Here is a 20,042-nt window from a genome sequence, read left to right on the forward strand (position 1 = left end):
GAACTCCTCTTTATTCCTGGCGGCTGAAGACAGTTTAGAAGTAGAATCTATACTGGTAGTGGAATGATCCTTCCCGGTGGTTGCGAACGGTTAAGGTGCAAAATACAAGATGGGAGTGGAATATTTGCATTTGAAGTAAAGACCGCTCTCTTTACGCTATTCTTTTTGAAAGTTCTTCCCGAAGGTTGAAGGTGGTTCAACTTAAGCATCCACTCCAGGGGCCTATAAAAACCTGTAAGGCCAAGGACAGGACACACCTTCCACATGCATGTGGGGAAAGGAAGAGATGAAACAATATCAAACTTAGACAAGCATGAATCCAAATATGAGTCACATCCAATAAAATCAATATTAGGAACCTCTATGGAATTCTCTAAAAGATCACAAGAAATACTAACCTTGCTATACTAAAATGTACCCGGAGTTTCTAGAATAATGGATGTGACTTCCTCTTCATCAAGTAATAGCTCGGACTCTGGTTTTGGCTCAGGTTCTGGTGGTGCATCAAATAGAAGTGATTCTTGGGGCTTTGCCTCCACAACACAAGTTCCTACACTTTCATCATCAGGTGCTCGTGCATCAAATATAGGTGAGTCTTGGGACATTGCTTCCACCATGCAAGTCCCTACACTTTCCTCATCAATAGATCTATAATCAGGCTCAGCTAGCTCCTCAACATCACCAACAACACTTGCATCAATAATATCTACAGCAACAATATCATCAGAATTAAAATAATCTACAATTGCAACATTATCACACAAAAGGCTAGAGGAGTCCTTAGGAATAACTGTTTACTAAACCAGAGTGGGTGAGATAGAAAATTAGGGAGCTTAATTTAATAATACTATCTTTTAATCTATCAAAAGGAATCCAATTCAAATACTTTATGTGTAGGAATTGGATCAATGGATGTTGGATAGTGGATGCTCCAGGCATATGACTGGAGATAGGTTGAAGTTCACTAAGCTCAAATTCAAGAACCTAGGATCAGTTGCATTTGGCAACGACGGTAAACTTAAGGTAATCGGAAAAGGTAATATCGAACTTAGTTCCGATTTCATTATTCGAAACGTTTTATTAGTTGAAAACTTTAACTTTAACTTACTAAGTATTAGTCAGTTATGTGATAGTGGCTAGTTAGTTGTTTTTAATAATTCTGGGTGTTTAGTTAAAAATAATGATAACTCTGAAATTATACTTAAGGGAGTTAGGAAAAATAACATCTACACAGTTGACCTGCCCATAACCCCAATAAAGTGGCTTTTGACACAACAAGAGGAAACCAACTTGTGGCACAGAAGACTGGGTCACACGCATTTCAAACTCATTTAAAAAATGAATCAAAATGACTTAGTTAGAGGACTACCCAATTAAGGAACCTAGAAAATACAGTTTGCCATACTTGCCAGCAAGGTAAGCAAACCAAATCAACCCACAAGTCAACCAATCTAGATAGAACTAATTCCTTACTTGAGCTCCTACATTTAGACCTATTTGATTCACATGGAACCTGTAGGATCGTTAGATTCGATAGAGGGGGGGTGAATATCGATTCGCAAAACAAGAGTTTAAGCGCAGCGGAAAAAGATAAAGTAGACACAAATATTTTTACTTCGTTCGGAGCCTGTGACGACTCCTACTCGAAGGCCCGTGGTCCTTGACCACTTTCGTTGGGCAATCACTAGCAAGTCGAAATATGATTACAGAAAAAGTACAGGAGATGCTAGTAATAATAAAGCAATACCGACAAAAAGAAAATTAAACAAAAACCGGAAGAGCACTTTTGTCGGAGCGTTGTTGGCGTCGCACTTGAACGTCGAGCAGCAAGATCAGCAGAAGAGTTCTCAGTCAAAGTTAATTCTGAAGCTCCTGTCTGGGGCTTCTTTTATATGCTGTTCCGGGCGCCTGGATCCCTTCCGGGCGCCTGGTGTGACGTCAATCAAATCAAGATGCTCCACGTGACGAGGTGTCCGGATAAAAATTGCCTCGGGCGCCCGGATCCCTCCGAGCGCCCGGACCACCTTGTTCCAGAGACTCCTTTTCCTGCAAAACAAGATTAGTCCGAGGCAAATATATATCCTGTAAAACAAATGGTTAGCACAGTTAAAGTTCAACAGATAGATAAAGAGAGTATGACTTAGATTCCGTCTTTCCGAGACCGGAATCTAGTCACGATCTCAACTTAGACATCCGACATGGATCTAAGCCGGATTGACGCCTAATGTCCCCTTCCCGGGAACGCGTCCTCACAGTCACTCCCCTCCAGTGACTTACCTCACTTACCTGCCAGACGTCCGGTCAGCCCGTCGACCCGTCTGGACTTCTCGCCAAGCGTCCGGTCAGCCCGTCGACCCGCTTGGACTTCTCGCCAGCTATCCGGTCAGCCCGTCGACCTAGCTGGACTTCTCGCCAAGCGTCCGGTCAGCCCGTCGACCCGCTTGGACTTCTCGCCAGCTATCCGGTCAGCCCGTCGACCTAGCTGGACTTTTCCTACACACTTGATCAAAGTGTCAGACAACAACACAACTAACTTAACCTATTTGTCATTCATCAAAACCTGGGTTAGACCGTTAGTGCTACCCGCACCAACAATCTCCCCCTTTTTGATGGAATGACAACCTGGTTAAGTTAGTGAAAGCATATGTATGAAACAACATGCATTTGTGTGGTTTTAAAGTCAGTTTGTGTTTTCAAATTGGTTTAGCTAACTTAACCACCTAACCCTCCTCCCCCTTTGACATTCATCATAAAAAAAAACAAGGGTAAACAATCATAGTGTAGAGTTACTGAATAACACTTAAACAATCATAGTTCAGAATTTAAGGACAAAAGTACAATTTTTCAATCCAAGAAAAGATCAAGTTGACTTGGGGGAGATTCAAAACAAGTTTCAACTTTGAAACGCTTTTTCAAACATAAGTTTTCAAAACCAAAAACTCCAAAACTAAGTTTGAAAAACCTATTTTTCCAAAACTGATTTATTTTTCACCACTAAATTTGTAAACGATTTAATTTAAAACTTAAGTTTTGACAATGATTTAAGTTTGAAAAATCTAACTTTCATAATTTTCAACACTGAGTTTTGCAAATCAAATTTCAGTTTGCAAATATTGATTTTGAACTTTACTTTTAGTTTTCAAAGGAGTTTGGGAGAACTAACTTTGATAAAGTAAAATAAAAAAAATCAAACTTTTAAAGTTCAAAAGTACTAGTTTCAAAACCATGGTTTAAAATACTTGAAAAGTTGAGTTTTCAAAGACTAAGTAAAAAGGATAAAAAGTTTGTGATTTAAAACAAACAATTTTGAGTTGATTTAAAAAATTTCACAATTTTAAGCAAGTTGATTTTGAAGATTGATTATTGAACTTTGATTTTCAAAATTAAGGAAAAAGATTTTGAGAAGCTTAGTTTGTAAACTTAAGTTTTGGAAAATCTAATTTCTACAATTTTCAAAACTAAGTTAAATCTAATTTTCAAAATCAATTTTCAATAAGATGTAAAACCTAATTCTTAAAAACAGCTTAGTTTTATAAGAGTTAGTTTTCAAAAGTAGGTTTAAGAAATTTTTAAGAAAACATTTTTCAAACAAAATTTAAAATATTTTATATAAAGGAAAATTTTTAATTAATTCCTCCCTCTGAACCTGATATAATTTTAACCAGCTGTCTAACCAATTAGGTACTAACTAACTATCAGAAGATAGTAGCTTTCACTTGGTTAGTCAGATTAAGTTAATTACAACCAGTCAGTGTTTGACTTGACTGATGAACTTTAATCCGATTAATATCTGAATTGTATTTAACGTCCAGACTTATGTTGATGCACTGAAATTAGCATCTTAAGTCCAGACAGTTGGCCTATGCATCTCACCCCTTTCTATGTTTATCAAACACAAGCAAGGTAAACCTAAGGTGTTGGTGAGATGCTCAAGAACTAGACCTATGGGCACATGCTTTCTAAGGATTCAAAACTAGTCTAAGGCCAAAACTGTTTTTGAAAGTCTAAGAATGGAAAGTTTGAAAACAAACAATTTTAACCTATAAGTTGGTAAAATCATTTTTGAAAGTATTTTTGAAAGATCCTAGTCTATTAAGCACATCCCTAATTTTCGTCGTAAGTTGCTAAATTCACTTTCAGGGAGAGGTTTTGTAAAAAATGTCAGCTAAATTTGATTTGGACTCAATGTACTTGAGTTCAATGTCGCCTTTAGTAACATGATCCCTGATGAAGTGGTGTCTAATTTCAATATGTTTGGTTCTTGAATGATGCACAGGATTCTTGGTTAAGTTAATTGAACTTATATTGTCAATTAATATTTTTACATTTGTGATATTTAAGTTGAAATCTTTTAGAGTATGCATCATCCATAATATTTGTGCAACACATTCGCCTATAGCTATGTATTCTGACTCAGTTGTAGACAGAGCAACACAATGTTGCTTTCTACTAAACCAGCTAACAAGTGATGAACCTAATAATTGGCATCCACCACTTGTGCTTTTGCGGTCTAATTTGCATCCAGCATAATCTGAGTCAGAATACCCTATTAGTTCAAAATTACTTGTCCTAGGATACCATATTCCTACATTTGTTGTTCCTTTAAGATATCTAAAAATTCTTTTAACCTGTGTCAAATGGGATTCCTTAGCACAAGTTTGGTATCTAGCACACATACTAACTGCAAATAAAATATCAGGTCGGCTTGCAGTTAGGTATAGTAGGCTACCTATTGCACTTCTATAATATTTTAAGTCAACTGGTTTTCCATTTGGGTCACTATCTAAGATTGTGTTTACAGCCATCGGTGTTTTTGTTTCTTTTGTATTTTCCATTCCGAATTTTTTAAGTAATTCTTTGGTGTATTTATGTTGAGAGATATAGTTTCCTTCATTTGTCTGTTTGATTTGTAATCCTAAGAAATAGGTTAGTTTTCCCACTAAGCTCATTTCAAACTCTTTTTCCATTAGATTAATAAATTCTTCTAAAAATTCTGAATTTGTTGAGCCAAATACTATGTCATCCACGTATATTTGTGCAATAAATATATTTGTATTTAATGATTTGACAAACAAGGTTGGGTCAATTTGACCTTGTTTGAATCCTTTAGATGTTAGGTAAGATGTTAGCCTCTCATACCACGCCCTGGGTGTTTGTTTAAGTCCATATAGGGCTTTCTTTAATTTAAAAACATAATCAGGGTGTTCTAAGCTTTCAAAACCAGGAGGCTGACCTACACAAACTTCTTCTCTGATTAGTCCATTAAGAAAGGAAGACTTAACATCCATTTGGTATAGTTTAAATCCCTTATGGGCTGCATAACTTAGTAACATTCTAATGGATTCTAATCTGGCTACTGGGGCATATGTTTCATCATAGTCAAGTCCTTCAACTTGGCAACCAGTCTAGCCTTATTTCTAGTAATTTCCCCAGTTTCACTTAGTTTGTTTCTGAATACCCATTTTGTTTCTATTATTTTCTTATTCTTAGGTGGTGGGACTAGGTCCCAGACCTCATTACGCTCAAATTGGGCTAGTTCTTCTTGCATAGCTATAATCCAATCTGGGTCTAGTAGGGATTCATCCACAGTTTTAGGTTCAATTTTTGAAATTAATGAGATTTGACTTAGGTTTCTAAAGGATGATCTGGTTTGAACTTTTAAGTCTGGGTCACCAATTATTTGATCAGTTGGATGATTTGGGTTTACCCTTATTGTTTTAGGAGGTTGATTCTCTTGATGTTGTTCCTCGTCTTCATGATTTAGAGTTTGGTTGGTTTCTGGAACAAACTCTGGGGGTTGTGTAGGTTCTATGTCTTGTTTAGTTTCTTTAAATTTTACATTAGTAGTTTCTTCAATTTTTAAGGTAACTTTATTATAAATTCTGTAGCCTCTACTGTTTAGGGAATATCCTACAAAAATTCCATTTTCAATTTTAGAGGTGAATTTTCCTAAGTGTTCTCTTGTATTTAAGATAAAAACTAGGCACCCAAATACCTTAAAGTATTTTATGTTTGGTTGTTTATTATAAAATATTTCGAAGAAAGTTTTGTTATGAGTTTTATTTATTGTTGTTCTGTTCTGTACATAGCAGGCTGTACTAACGGCTTCTGCCCAAAAGTATTTAGGTAGGTTATACTCATTTAACATTGTTCTAGAAGCTTCAAGTAAGGTTCTATTTTTTCTTTCTACAATTCCATTTTGTTGGGGGGTTTAGGGCATGAGAACTCATGATGGTAACCGTTTTCTAGACAAAAACTGTTAAAGTTGTGATTTTTAAATTCTCCCCCATTGTCACTCCTAATTCTTTTAATTTTAATATCTTTTTCGTTTTCAATCTGTTTGCAAAAATTTGTAAGAATTTCAAAAGTTTCATCTTTATGTTTTAAGAATTTTACCCAAGTAAACCTAGAGTAATCGTCTATTATTACTAAACAGTATAAGTTTCCATTAATGGATTTGACTCCATGGGAGTCAAAAAGATCTAAATGTAGAAGTTCTAAGATTGAGTTAGTTTGTGGTTGATTTGTTTGTTTGTGGGTTGACTTAGTTTGTTTTCCTTGTTGACAAGCATTACATATAGTTGAATCTAAGTTAGGTAACTTCGGTAAGCCTTTTACAAGTCCATTTAGTTTACTTATATTTCTAAAGTTGGTGTGAGACATTCTCCTATGCCATAACCAAGTTTCTTCTTTTTGTGTTAAATAACACTTAATGGAAGAAATGGTTAAGTTGATGACATAGATGTTGTCTTTTCTAAAACCTTTTAGGCTTATGGTAGGATTATCTAGATGTTTGATTGAGCATTCTGTAGATAGAAACGTGACCTTATACCTAGTATCACACAATTGACTTATACTTAGAAGATTATATTTAAAGGTTTCAACAAGTAAGACATATGTAATTATAAAGTCTGATTTTAATTCAATATTACCTATACCAATTACCTTGAGTTTGCCGTTGTTTCCAAAGGCAACTGTTCCTAGGCTTTTGTAAGTGAGTTGAGTGAACTTGGTGTGATCTCCAGTCATATGTTTGGAACAACCACTGTCCAAAATCCACTTGGTTTCCTACAGTAAGTAGGATTTTGAAGTTAGTCTTTCGAGCATGCATTAATTTAAGTTTAAAATTAAGGTTTTGAGATTAATTTAAGTTTTAAAATTAAAATTTTGAAATTAATTAAAATTAAGTTTTAAAATTAATTTAAGTTTTTAAAATTAAAATTTTGAAATTAATTTTTAAGTTTAAAATTGAAATTTTGAAATTAATTTAAGTTTTTTTTTAAGTTTAGAATTAAAGTTTTGAAAATAATTTTTAAGTTTAAAATTTTGAAATAAATTTTGAAAATAATTGTTAAGTTTATAATTTTGAAAATAATTTTTCAAGTTTAAAAAAACTTTTAAAATTAAATTTAAGCCTTATTCATCTCACCCGATCTATATTATCAATCAGAGAATCCTATGATTTTGTGAGATGAAATTAGTTTGATTACAGAGTTTTGTTTTAACTTGTGTTAGATTCAAACTTAGCTTTGGTTTCCACAAATAGGCATTCTTCGGATAAACTTCTAAGCTTGGTGAGTCACAAGGACATCATTAGAAGTAACCAACCTTTCGAGATTTTCCGAATAGTCCTATCCACGAAACTTAGTACTATATCTTGGTCTAACTGGTTAGGATTCGTTTAAGGGTAGCTTCGGTCAGTTCCACTTGGCCAAATGCACCAGATCGAAACCATATCTTTCTAGACATGCGATGCCCAAGTTTCCCTAACGTACTATCATCCAAAAATTTCACCAGTACCATGATTCAAGTTAAACTTGGTCTCTAATTCTAATTGCCCTGCCGGGTTTGTTAGTTTTGGGTTACCCTGTCGGGTAAGTTAGTTTTGGAGGTGCCAGCTATTCTGGAGCCTCCCCCTGAATTATTGGCCATTAATTTAAGTTTTGATTTTAGGCTTGTGTCGATTCTTTTTATAGTTATAGTTAACTTGGTGATAATTTTGTTGTTTTTTAAACTGTTTAGATTTTGAATTTGATTTAGGTTTGTATTTTGGATTTTGGTTTGGTTTATTTATATAATGTATTTTTTCTTTAGGTATATAATATTGATTAAGTCCTACTTGCGTGGTTAGACACGCTTTCGGAACCCAAGCTAGATTGGTTGACTTGTATTGGGTTATTAATGATTTGAAGGTTTTATTTGAATTCGACTTATATCCTAGTCCGGTTTTATTATAACATGCTTTTTGATTATTTAGGATTAAGTCTAAATTTTTTGATCTTGTTGTGAATTTTTCTAACATCTCCTTTAAATTGTTTATTTCATTTTTTAATGATAAATTCTCCTCCTCAAGTGTTAGATCTTGAGTTGGATTTGAATTTTTTAATTGTTCCTTGAGGTTTTGATTTTCCTCAAGAAGTAAGTTGTTTTCATTTTCTAATTTAGTTAATTTGCTATTTAAACAGGAAATAATTCTAAAATTTTTTTTGTTTAAATTAAAGTATACCTCATTCGGGCCTTCGGAAACGAGTACGGACTCGTGGCTTGTTTCGGGTTCAGACCCGTCTTCATCTTCCGGCTCGTTATCTGTTTCGGCTTCGCGGGCCATCAGTGCGAGGTGGCTCTGATGTTTCTGCTCTTCTTCCTCCGATTCGTCCGAGGAGTCGTCCCACGTTGCTTTGAGTGCCTTCTTTTTGGTTGGTTTTGGTTTGTCGAACTTTAGTTTTGGACATTCGTTCTTGTAATGTCCCTTTTTGTTGCAGCCGTAGCAAGTCACGTTCTTTTGTTCTGAGGGAGAGCTGATCTTTTGAAGATCCTTTTTGCTGAAGCTCCTCTTTCTCCTGGTGAACATTTTTCTTACCAAGTTCACCAGGTGTTCTTCGTCTTCAGAATCTTGATCGGAGTCTTCTTCAAGTTCAGGCTTGCTTTTCTTTGAGGAACCTGCAAATAAGGCTACACCTTTCTCGGCTCCAGCATTAGTTTGTTCGTGCAATTCTAATTCACAAAAAAGCTCATCCAATTTTAATTTAGAAAGATTCTTAGAAATTTTGTAGGCATCCGCTATTGATGCCCACAAACTATTACGTGGAAAGACGTTTAATGCGTACCTTATCAAGTCTCTGTTCTCCATCTGGTGGCCTATTACATGGAGCCCGTTGAGGATGTCCTTGATCCTCGCGTGGAGTTGATTCGCTATTTCTCCTTCCTGCATTTTTATATTAAAAATTTTATTTAAAAGCAGGTCTCGTTTTGTTACCTTAGCGTCGCTTGTTCCTTCGTGCAGTTCGATCAGTTTGTCCCACAATTCTTTAGCGTTTTTGTGTGGACCGACTCTGTTTAGCTCTTCTCTTGTTAGTCCGCACTGTAGAGTGTTGATCGCTTTGTTTTCTGTTGATGCTTTTTTCTTGAGATCTGCTGTCCAGTCTTCAGGATCCACTAGATTCCCGGCGTTGTCCACTGGAATTTTGTAAGGTCGAAGTCTGTCTTGAGGTAGACCTCCATGCGCTTCTTCCAGTAAGGGAAGTCGTCCCCGTTGAAGAGTGGAGGTCGCACTGTGTTGAATCCTTCTTGTTGGGACATTCTGTGCACAGATAAATAACCAAAAAAAAAAAAATATCCCAAGACTTGGTCTTGGATTAGTAGTGCGGGAAGAAAAAGATAAAAAGAACTAGATTCGTGTTGCACTAATTTAAATTGATTAGTTAAATATTAAGTTATTGAAACACCATTTTTAAAATTAATTAAAAAAAATTCACCCCTGTCTGATTGGTGGTTGCACCAAATCAGAGCGTAACTTCGCTCTGATACCACTTGTAGGACCGTTAGATTCGATAGAGGGGGGGGGGTGAATATCGATTCGCAAAACAAGAGTTTAAGCGCAGCGGAAAAAGATAAAGTAGACACAAATATTTTTACTTCGTTCGGAGCCTGTGACGACTCCTACTCGAAGGCCCGTGGTCCTTGACCACTTTCGTTGGGCAATCACTAGCAAGTCGAAATATGATTACAGAAAAAGTACAGGAGATGCTAGTAATAATAAAGCAATACCGACAAAAAGAAAATTAAACAAAAACCGGAAGAGCACTTTTGTCGGAGCGTTGTTGGCGTCGCACTTGAACGTCGAGCAGCAAGATCAGCAGAAGAGTTCTCAGTCAAAGTTGATTCTGAAGCTCCTGTCTGGGGCTTCTTTTATATGCTGTTCCGGGCGCCTGGAGTGTGACGTAACTGCTCAAATCAAGATGCTCCACGTAGCGACGAGGTGTCTGGATAAAATTCGCCTTCCGGGCGCCCGGATCCCCTCCGGGCGCCCGGACCACCTTGTTCCAGAAAGACTCCTTTTTCCTGCAAAACAAGGTTAGTCCGAGGCAAATATATATCCTGTAAAACAAATGGTTAGCACAGTTAAAGTTCAACAGATAGATAAAGAGAGTATGACTTAGATTCCGTCTTTCCGAGACCGGAATCTAGTCACGATCTCGACTTAGACATCCGAAATGGATCTAAGCCGGATCGACGCCTAATGTCCCCTTCCCGGGAACGCGTCCTCACAGTCACTCCCCAGCTATCCGGTCAGCCCGTCGACCCGTCTGGACTTCTCGCCAAGCGTCCGGTCAGCCCGTCGACCCGCTTGGACTTCTCGCAGCTATCCGGTCAGCCCGTCGACCTAGCTGGACTTCTCGCCAAGCGTCCGGTCAGCCCGTCGACCCGCTTGGACTTCTCGCCAGCTATCCGGTCAGCCCGTCGACCTAGCTGGACTTTTCCTGCACACTTGATCAAAGTGTCAGACAACAACACAACTAACTTAACCTATTTGTCATTCATCAAAACCTGGGTTAGACCGTTAGTGCTACCCGCACCAACAGAACCAAGTCACTAAGCAAGAACCAGTACTGCTTAGTAATAATTGATGATTACTCTAGGTTTACTTGGGTGAATTTTCTAAAAATAAAAGATGAAACCTTTGAAGTTTTTGATAATTTTTGCAAGTTAATAGAAAATAAAAAAGACACCAAAATTAAAAGAATTAGAAGTGATCATGGGGGTGAATTTGAAAATCATAGGTTTACCAAATTTTGTAAAATTAATGGATACAAACATGAATTGTCATGCCCCAGAACCCCTTAACAGAACGGTCTAGTGGAACGAAAAAATAGAACTCTACAAGAGGCCGCTAGAACCATGTTAAATGAGTATAACTTAAATCATCAATTCTGGGCTGAAGCCATAAATACAGCAAACTACGTTCAAAATAAAATTTTAATTAACAAATTACACAATAAAATCCCCTATGAAATATACTATAATAAAATTTCAAATTTAAACTATCTAAAAGTCTTTGGATGTAAAGTTCACATTTTAAATACTAAAGATTACTTAGAAAAATTTACACCCAAATCAGTCCAAGGAATATTTTTAGGATACTCTACAACCAGTAGAGCCTATAGAGTCTATAATCAAGATACCTTAAAAGTTGAAGAAACAACTAATGTAATCTTCGATGAAGAAAATAATCTACCTAAGACTAATGAAAATGTTGACATTAACCCAAGAATTATAGAAGATGATGAAATTCAACCTAAGATAAATACACCAGAAGAACCAACTACTAACCCAAATATAAGACCAACAAGAGGAAGTACTTCTCACCCACCTGACCAAATTCTGGGTGACTCATCTTTAGGAGTTAGAACTAGGTCATCTTACAGAAACAGTAGCCAATTAGCCTTGATATATGAAATTGAACCTAAAATTACAGACGAAGCTTTACCCGATCTAGACTAGACACTAGCAATGCAAGAAGAACTAGCCCAATTTGAAAGAAACCAAGTCTAGGATTTAGTACTAAAACCCACTGACAAAACTATAATTGATACTAAATGGGTTTTCAGAAACAAACTAAATGATCAAGGTGAAATAGTTAGAAACAAAGCAAGATTAGTAGCTAAAGGATTTAATCAAGTAGAAGAGTTAGGCTATGATGAGACCTACGCTCTTGTAGCTAGACTTGAATCTATTAGGATGCTGCTGGCCTATGCAGCACACAAAGGATTCAGAATCTACCAAATGGACGTAAAATCCACTTTCCTAAACGGGTTTATTAAAGAAGAAGTGTAGGTTAGCCAGCCCCCTAGATTTGAAGACTTAGAGCACACAAACCATGTCCTTAGATTAAAAAAGGCCCTATATGGACTAAAACAAGCACTTAGGGTCTGGTATGAACGACTGTCTAATTATCTTTTAGAAAAAGGATTCCACCAAGGACAAATAGATCCAACACTTTTTTTTGTAAAAACCTTAGAAAAAGACATCTTCATAGCCCAAATTTATGTAGATGATATAATATTTGAATCAACAAACTCAAAATTTTTAAAAGAATTCACAAACTTAATGGAAAGTGAGTTTGAAATGAGTTTAGTAGGGGAACTTAACTTTTTCTTAGGTCTACAAATTAAACAAACCAAAGATGGAATCTATGTCTATCAAACTAAATATGCCAAGGAACTAATTAGAAAATTTGACATGGAAAATTCAAAAATCATAAATACTCTAATGGCAACAAATATCAACATTGATTCTGACTCAGAAGGAAAACCAGTAGACCTAAAATACTATAGAAGTGTAATAGGTAGCTTACTCTACTTAACTGCAAGTCAACCCGATATATTATTTGCAGTAGGTATATGCGCAAGATACCAATCTCGTGCAAAAGAGTCGCACCTAACATATGTTAAAAGGATACTTAGGTACATTAAGGGCACCCTAAATGTAGGACTTTGGTACCCTAGAACTTGCACCTTTGATCTTTTTGGCTATTCTGATTCAGACTATGCCGGGTACAAGCTAGATAGAAAAAGCACAAGTGGCAGCTACCAAATTCTAAGTCAGTGCCTAGTAAGTTAGTTAAGCAGAAAGCAACACTGTGTTGCTTTATCCACTACTGAAGTTGAATACATAACCCTAGGAGAATGTGCCTCCTAATTGTTATGGATGATGCATACACTAAAAGACTATCAGCTAGAATACAAAAATATAAAAATTTTAATTGATAATATGAGTTCAATTAATCTAACCAAAAATCTAATTCACCACTCTAGGACTAAACACATAGAGGTAAAACACCATTTTGTAAGGGATCATGTAGTCAAAGGTGAAATTGTACTCAACTATGTTGAGTCCAAATCAAACCTACCTGACATTTTCACAAAACCATTACCTGAACTTGAGTTTAGTGCACTTAGAAGGCAAATAGGAATGTGTTGGGTAGAATAGATCTAATTTTCAAATTTCCTGCAATCTAACTTTAAAATTTTTATTGATCTTCAAATCTGCTTAAGTTTAAAATTATATTTTAAAATTCTAGGAAAAATAATGTTTTCAAAATCCCAGTTTTCTTAGCTCTTTTAAATGTGGACTTAGCCTAGGATCTTCCCCCTAGATATCATGTTCCCCTAGTTTCAGCCAGAGCATCTCACAAGCACACTAGGCATAACTTATTTGTGTTTGCTAAACTTAGAACGGTGTGAGATGCATAGGATTCTGCCTAGACTCCAGAATGTTTATTTTTGTGCATCATAGTGAGTCTGGGTGTTAAATAACTAAGTTACATTAATTAAGTTAAATCATCCAGCTCTAGTCAAATCTAACTGGATTTATTGACTTAACTTGATTAACCAAGTGAAAGTTGTTGTCCTCTAGGCAATCAGCTAGTAGCTAGATGGTTAGACATGTGGCCAAGAACTTAAGTAATTGAGTTTAAATTTTTTACTCATGCTTAGACATTAGGGCTCTGATACCTTACTAAAAGAAATTAATTAATCTCCAATCTTAAAATTTAGGCTTTAAGCTGATTAATCCTCCTTTGCCTTTAAACATTTTGGACTTCTTTTTTGGTTAAATATTTTGTTAGCCTTTCTTAACTTTCCAAATTATTATTCAAAAAACTTTTTCGAAATTAAGAAAACATTTGCTAACAAAGCTTTTCAAATTTATTTAAGTCTTTCAAATCTCTTCAAAATTTACTAAGTTTCTTTTAATAGCTTTTGAAAATTTAGCTAAGTATTTATTTTTTAACAGATTTTGAAAATTTAGCTAAGTATTTTTCTAATAGATTTTGAAAATTTAGCTAAATATTCTTTCACAGATTTTCAAAATTTAACTAAATATTTTTCTAAAATTATTTTTAAAATTTAGCTAAGACTTTCAAAGTATATCAACTTACGTAAAGGATGCTTCAATATGGTTTTCAAATTTTACAAAGAATTGAACTAAGGTACAAAAATTATCTAACATTATCTTTCAAAATCAACTTAGTTGAAAGAAAAAATCTCTTTATACCCTTATTTCACTTAACTAAGAATTTTACAATTAATTATAAAAAGCTAAGTGTTATCAACGTATCTTTATCCCTCTTTAAAGCCTAATGATTTAATTTCTCTACTTTTCCAACTATAAATTCTGTTTGAAAAGTTAGAATTATTTCAACTTGCTTATTTTTGATAAATGACAAAGGGGGAGAGTAGGGAAATTCAATTTAAAGTAGGGAAATTCTAATTTATAAAGAGAGCCTTTATTAAGGGGGAGCCTTACAAAGTTTAAGTTAGCTTTAAGTTAACTTAACTATACTTGTATTTAAAATTTATTTAAACTTGCTTACTTAAACTTTGAAAATTGTGCATCTATTTCACTTAACCTTGAATTTCAGTTGCCATAATCAAAAGGGGGGGGGGGGGATTGTTGGTGGAAGAAGCATCCGACGATCGAACCGTTATTTTGATAATGGTAAAGGAATTCAAAGTTAAGGTTATGTTGTTATCTAACAAGGTTCATGGAGCTTGCAGGAAAGTCCTAAGTGGTACTTAGGCAAAAGTCCTAGCTGCGGTTAGACAGGAGGAAAACCCTAGGGGGTGGTAACCCTGGGTCATAGGGAGTGGTAACTCTATGCGAAAAGTCTTGGCGGGTCGAGGGCTTCAGGCAAAAGTCCTAGGGGGTGGTAACCCTAGGTGGAAAGTCCTGGTGTCGCGAACCAGGTGGAAGACTGGACTAGCTGGGAAGCGGGAGTCCAGCAGAAAGTCCAGAAGCATCGAGCGCCGAGCAAAAGTCCAGTCGATCTGGAGGATCGTACTAGCAACAGGTAAGTCTCCTGAGTGGAGTTGGTGAGGACGCGTTCCCCGCAGAGGGAACAGTAGGCGTCGGGTCGACCTAGGATTTCAGGTTGGAAATCCGAAGTCAGACCCGGACAGTCCAAAGACTGTCAGAACATTTTATTAACATGCTTAATATATGTGCTAACTTAGTTTTGCAGGATGTGTTCATAGTTAGAGATTAACATGTTTTGCAAGGCCAAAAACTAAAGTTTAGCCTCAGATGAACAATGTCTGAGGCTCCTCCATGGGGCTTGGAGGCGCCTCAGGTGCAAGCCGAAGCCAACTGTTCAGAGGAGCTGGAGGCGCCTCAGATGAAGCTGGAGGCACCTTGGACCAAGGCTTGAAGGCGCCTTGAAGAGGCTTGGAGGCGCCTTAAGCTAGATAAGGTGCGACCAGATTTGTGCTGATCCACCCGTGCGACTCGGTGGCCTGGAGGCGCCTTGGACAGGCTTGGAGGCGCCTCCAGCACAGTATAAAAGAAGGGTTCGAGGCAGCACTCAAAACAACTCAATCGAAGCAATGCTTCTGCGACAAACTGCTAACGACACAATCCCGAAGTGCTGCGACAACCTCCCGACGACCCGGAGCTTCTTTTTCTTCATCTCTTATTGTCGGTATATGTTTTTAGTGCATTTAATTGTAACACTTATTGTACTCTTATCGATTTTATAGTTGTTGTCCACCGAAAGCGGTCAACGACCGCGGGCTTTGGACTAGGAGTCGCTCAAGGCTCCGAACCAAGTAAGTCTTGGTGTGTTTTTTGTGTGTTTGTCTTTATTTCATTTCCGCTGCTTAATTACTCGAACGATTTACGAAAGTTTCACGATTCTGAAAACGTGAAATAGCCACGAGCGCTATTCAGCCCCCTCTAGCGCTTTCGATCCAACAGATTAGCCTCTTTGGTTGATGTAGTTGCTTGAGCCTTAGCCAAGGATAAACACAGAGAGTTTATTTCGGCATCCTTAGAATTTAAGTTAGAGACCTTGGCTATTAATTCAAAGGTGTGGGTAGCCTTCAATGTCTGTAGCTGGATAGATAGTTGAGTAGTCTTTGTAATTTGTTTATCCAGTTTTGTTTTCACTTAATTGGAAAATCTAATCTCTAATTGAAGTTGAGATTCAAGGCTATCTATAGTGGTCTTCCACTAGCTAATGTCTTGGATTCAGCTTGGAATAATCTTTGAACCTCTTGAAGTTGCATGGATAATTCTTTTATTTTCTCAGAAGCCCAAGTGGAAAATACTTCAGAGGTCTGCTATTTTAACAGCTCATTCTCTTGGGCTAGATCATACAACTATTGAGCCATGCTCATAGTGGTGATCCAACACTGATTAAACACAGGTTGTTAACAATACCCCAAAATAAGAATAGGGTAATTGATTGAGGATTACTTTACCTTAGTTTTCTCGAAGGAAAATTTATCCGTCAGTTCAGTGGGAGTAAGCCCTTTAATTTGGCATCGAGCTTCCTCCCAGGCAGTCATTAAAGAACCTCCTAATAATATGGGTAGAGTACACGAAGGTGTTGATGATGAAGATAGGGAAGTTCGAATAGAGGGCAAGGAGAAAATGAAGAAAGGGGGATCTTGGGTTTCTTACGGAGGTAACGAGATTTGTAGGAATATCGGTCGGCCGACTTGAAGGGGGGTTGGATAGACGGCACCCCCAAATACTCGCTTCTTTCTACAACGTTAGTGCGCAAGCGGAAATGCAAACAAAACAAGTAGAAAGCTAAATACTAAAGGAAAGAATGCAAACCAAGCTACACGATCATTTACGTGGTTCGGAGATAAAGCTCCTACTCCACGGCGTGTCCGTAAGGTGGACGATCCCGATCCTTCGGTGGATTACTCCCCGGAAAACTTCCGGCTAGCTCAAACCTCCTTGTGGGTGGAGAAACCTCACCACAACCCTCACAAGAGCTCCTTTGACGCTAGGGCACAGGTAGACTACTAATAGAGATTAACCACCTCTATTTCGTCAACTCAAACCAAGCTCCCAAGCTTTGGTTTTATAGGCCACGGGTTGGAAAACCCCGCCTACCAGTCGACTGCTAAAACATGCAGTCGACTGCCCTCTGTGGAAATTCGACCGTTACATCCCAACGGCTCGATTCCACACATTCTGTTCGCTGCTAGTCGACTGCCCCAGTCGACTGCACCAGTCGACTGCTAAAACATGCAGTCGACTGCTACAGTAGCGCTACAGTACTATTACAGTAAAACCCTAAAAACTAGGATTTTACTCCGAGTACAATCTCTCGTGCACTCGTACCCTCACCCTTATGACTCACTTGATGCTTGCTTTGCAGCTTTGACCTTTTACCTTCAAGCCTACTTTCTTTGGCTCTCGTCCGTCGGATGCATTCAAGCCCGCGGCTCGTCCCCAATGCCATCCTTCGCGTATGCCTCGAAGTCGCTTCCCTCGGCCCTTGTCCTCGCTGCCTTGTCCATGGTCCCTCAGATGCTCCATCCTTCACCAGACCCGAAGCCATCAACCTGAGTCACATGTGTATCCTGCAAACCTGCACAACTCAAATACACATATCAAATACAAGGGTGAACCTAACTTAAACCCTTTGCCCAAACACCAAAACACATGGTCGCACGGACCATTGGGATTGCTCCAATAATCTCCCCCTTTTTGGTGTTTGGCAATACGTTTAAGTTAGGGAAAACAAATAGCAAATAAACATGCTAATACATACAATGGACTTACGATGCCAAGGCTACACACTTGGACTTACTCCGCCGAATGGTCTTACGATGCCAAGGCTACACACTTGGACTTACAACGCCGAATGGACTTACGTTGCCAAGGTTACACACTTGGCAACCGCCGTAACAATGCATCATGCATTTGAACCTATCCCAAGACTCTCCCTACACCTACGCTCCCCATGAGCTAGGATTTTTACAACGGGCTTTTTAAGAACCTATCCCAAGGCCCCCCCTACGCAAAGACACTTTCAGGTTTTCCCAACTAAACCTTACTTCTCCCCCTTTGCCTAACATCCAAAAGTCCTCCAACAATATCCTAATTGTTGAAAACTTGTCATTCCAATTGACCCTAAACTCGTGTGTTTATCCCCCATGGATTTCATACACTTGTATGAGTTGACTTGGTCAAAATCTAGTGCTGAAAACAATTTCAGACTGGTATCAGTCGACTGCAAGAAGTGCCAGTCGACTGGTCGCTACTGGTTGAGCGAGCAGAATGCTTCTGTTTCCAGCCAGTCGACTGCTAGTTTTAGCAGTCGACTGGTGCAGTCGACTGCTAAAACTAGCAGTCGACTGGCACAGTTTTTCAGCCTTTTTCAACATTTCTGACCCAATTTCAGAAATGCACCAATAATTCCACAGACCTCCAAAAATCCCCAAATTTTGTGGAGAGGTCTGTTTTACCCATGTCTACTTGGGAAAAATACATTCAAAAATGTATCTATCACCAATCCCAAGATTGACACAAAATTCAAAACTAACTAAAAAGTTTAATTGAACCTTGACCTAAAGTCCTAGTTTTGGCTTCCTCTTGATGTATTTGTCCATATTAACCCACAATGCATCCCTAGCATTGGTTTATATGGCATTTATACATCCAAAACCAATTTTCATGCTATATGACCCCAATTGTCATATTTCTTGCATGAAACATAAACTAATTGTGCCAAAACCCTAGGTTTGAGACTCAAGTCCGTCTCCAAACCACTTGGCACATTCCATGGCTTGTCTAGACTCCCAAGTAAAACCCCCTTGAGATCCATTGGCCATGGGTCCCAAATTGACTATTTGAGCTCCCCCTAGAGCTCTTAACCTTAGTCACCTCCCTAGGTGACTCATCCACAATGGCTAGGCCACATCGGTCCACCCCCGGTGAAACTTGGCCTACAAATCTAACTTTCTTAACCTTGGACACTTTGTCCTTGGTTAATTTCTCCTTACCATTAAATGGTTTTCCCTTTCCATTTATTGACTTCTCCTTGCTATAGTCATATGCAACCCTAGCATAAGACTTTCCCTTAGCTTTGGAGGACTCTCTCTTGCCATGATCATTTGCCACCCTAGCATATGATCTCTCATTAGCCTTAGAGAAACTAGATCGGTATCCCAAGCCCGATCTATCATTGTTGGGTCTTTGACTACCCAACATCATCCTTAATTCCTTAGATCCAACATTGAATCTCTTAAGGAATTGTTCCAACTTATCAAGCTTTCCCCTTAAAGCTTGATTCTTCTTCTCTAGGTTTCTAACCCTAGAGTTAATTTGTCCAAATTGGACATTCCTAGACCTACCCTTCCTAGGCATGTGTCTCCCCTTCTTGGGATTAATGCCTTGGGTCTCCCTAGGTCTATTGTTTCTAGATTTTTCATGCATAGATTTCCTAGGGTTTTGATCTACATTAACCCTATTCCTATCATGATATTTAAATCCAAAATTTTGCATGGGCATACAATGATAATCACAATCATTTCTCCTAGCATGCATGGGAACATGAAAATTTGAATTGCATTTCAAATTAGGGTATACCTCCCTTACCCTTGAAGCTCCCCCTTGACTTGAGCTCCTCTTCTTCTTTTCCCACTTCTTTAGATGCTCCAACTTCTTGAACTCTCCCTTCCTTGAGCATCTTGTGTGGTAGTGTCCAAGTTCTCCACACGTGAAGCATCTAATGTGCTTCTTCTCCTTCTTCTTCCTACATCTCAAATTAGATTCTAAATGAATTGAATTGAGTTTAGGAGATACCTTCTTCTTACTCATTGGACACCTACTCTTGTAGTGTCCCTTCTCATTACATCCGAAGCAAATTATGTTGTTCTTTGACTTCACTTCGATGGAGGTGCTTGCTATGTTTACTTCCAAGACTTCATCTTCTTCACTTGTCTTGGAATCTTCTTCAATTC

Source organism: Zingiber officinale, chromosome 5A, assembly GCF_018446385.1.
Source record: "Zingiber officinale cultivar Zhangliang chromosome 5A, Zo_v1.1, whole genome shotgun sequence".
In the NCBI taxonomy this organism is placed as follows: domain Eukaryota; kingdom Viridiplantae; phylum Streptophyta; class Magnoliopsida; order Zingiberales; family Zingiberaceae; genus Zingiber; species Zingiber officinale.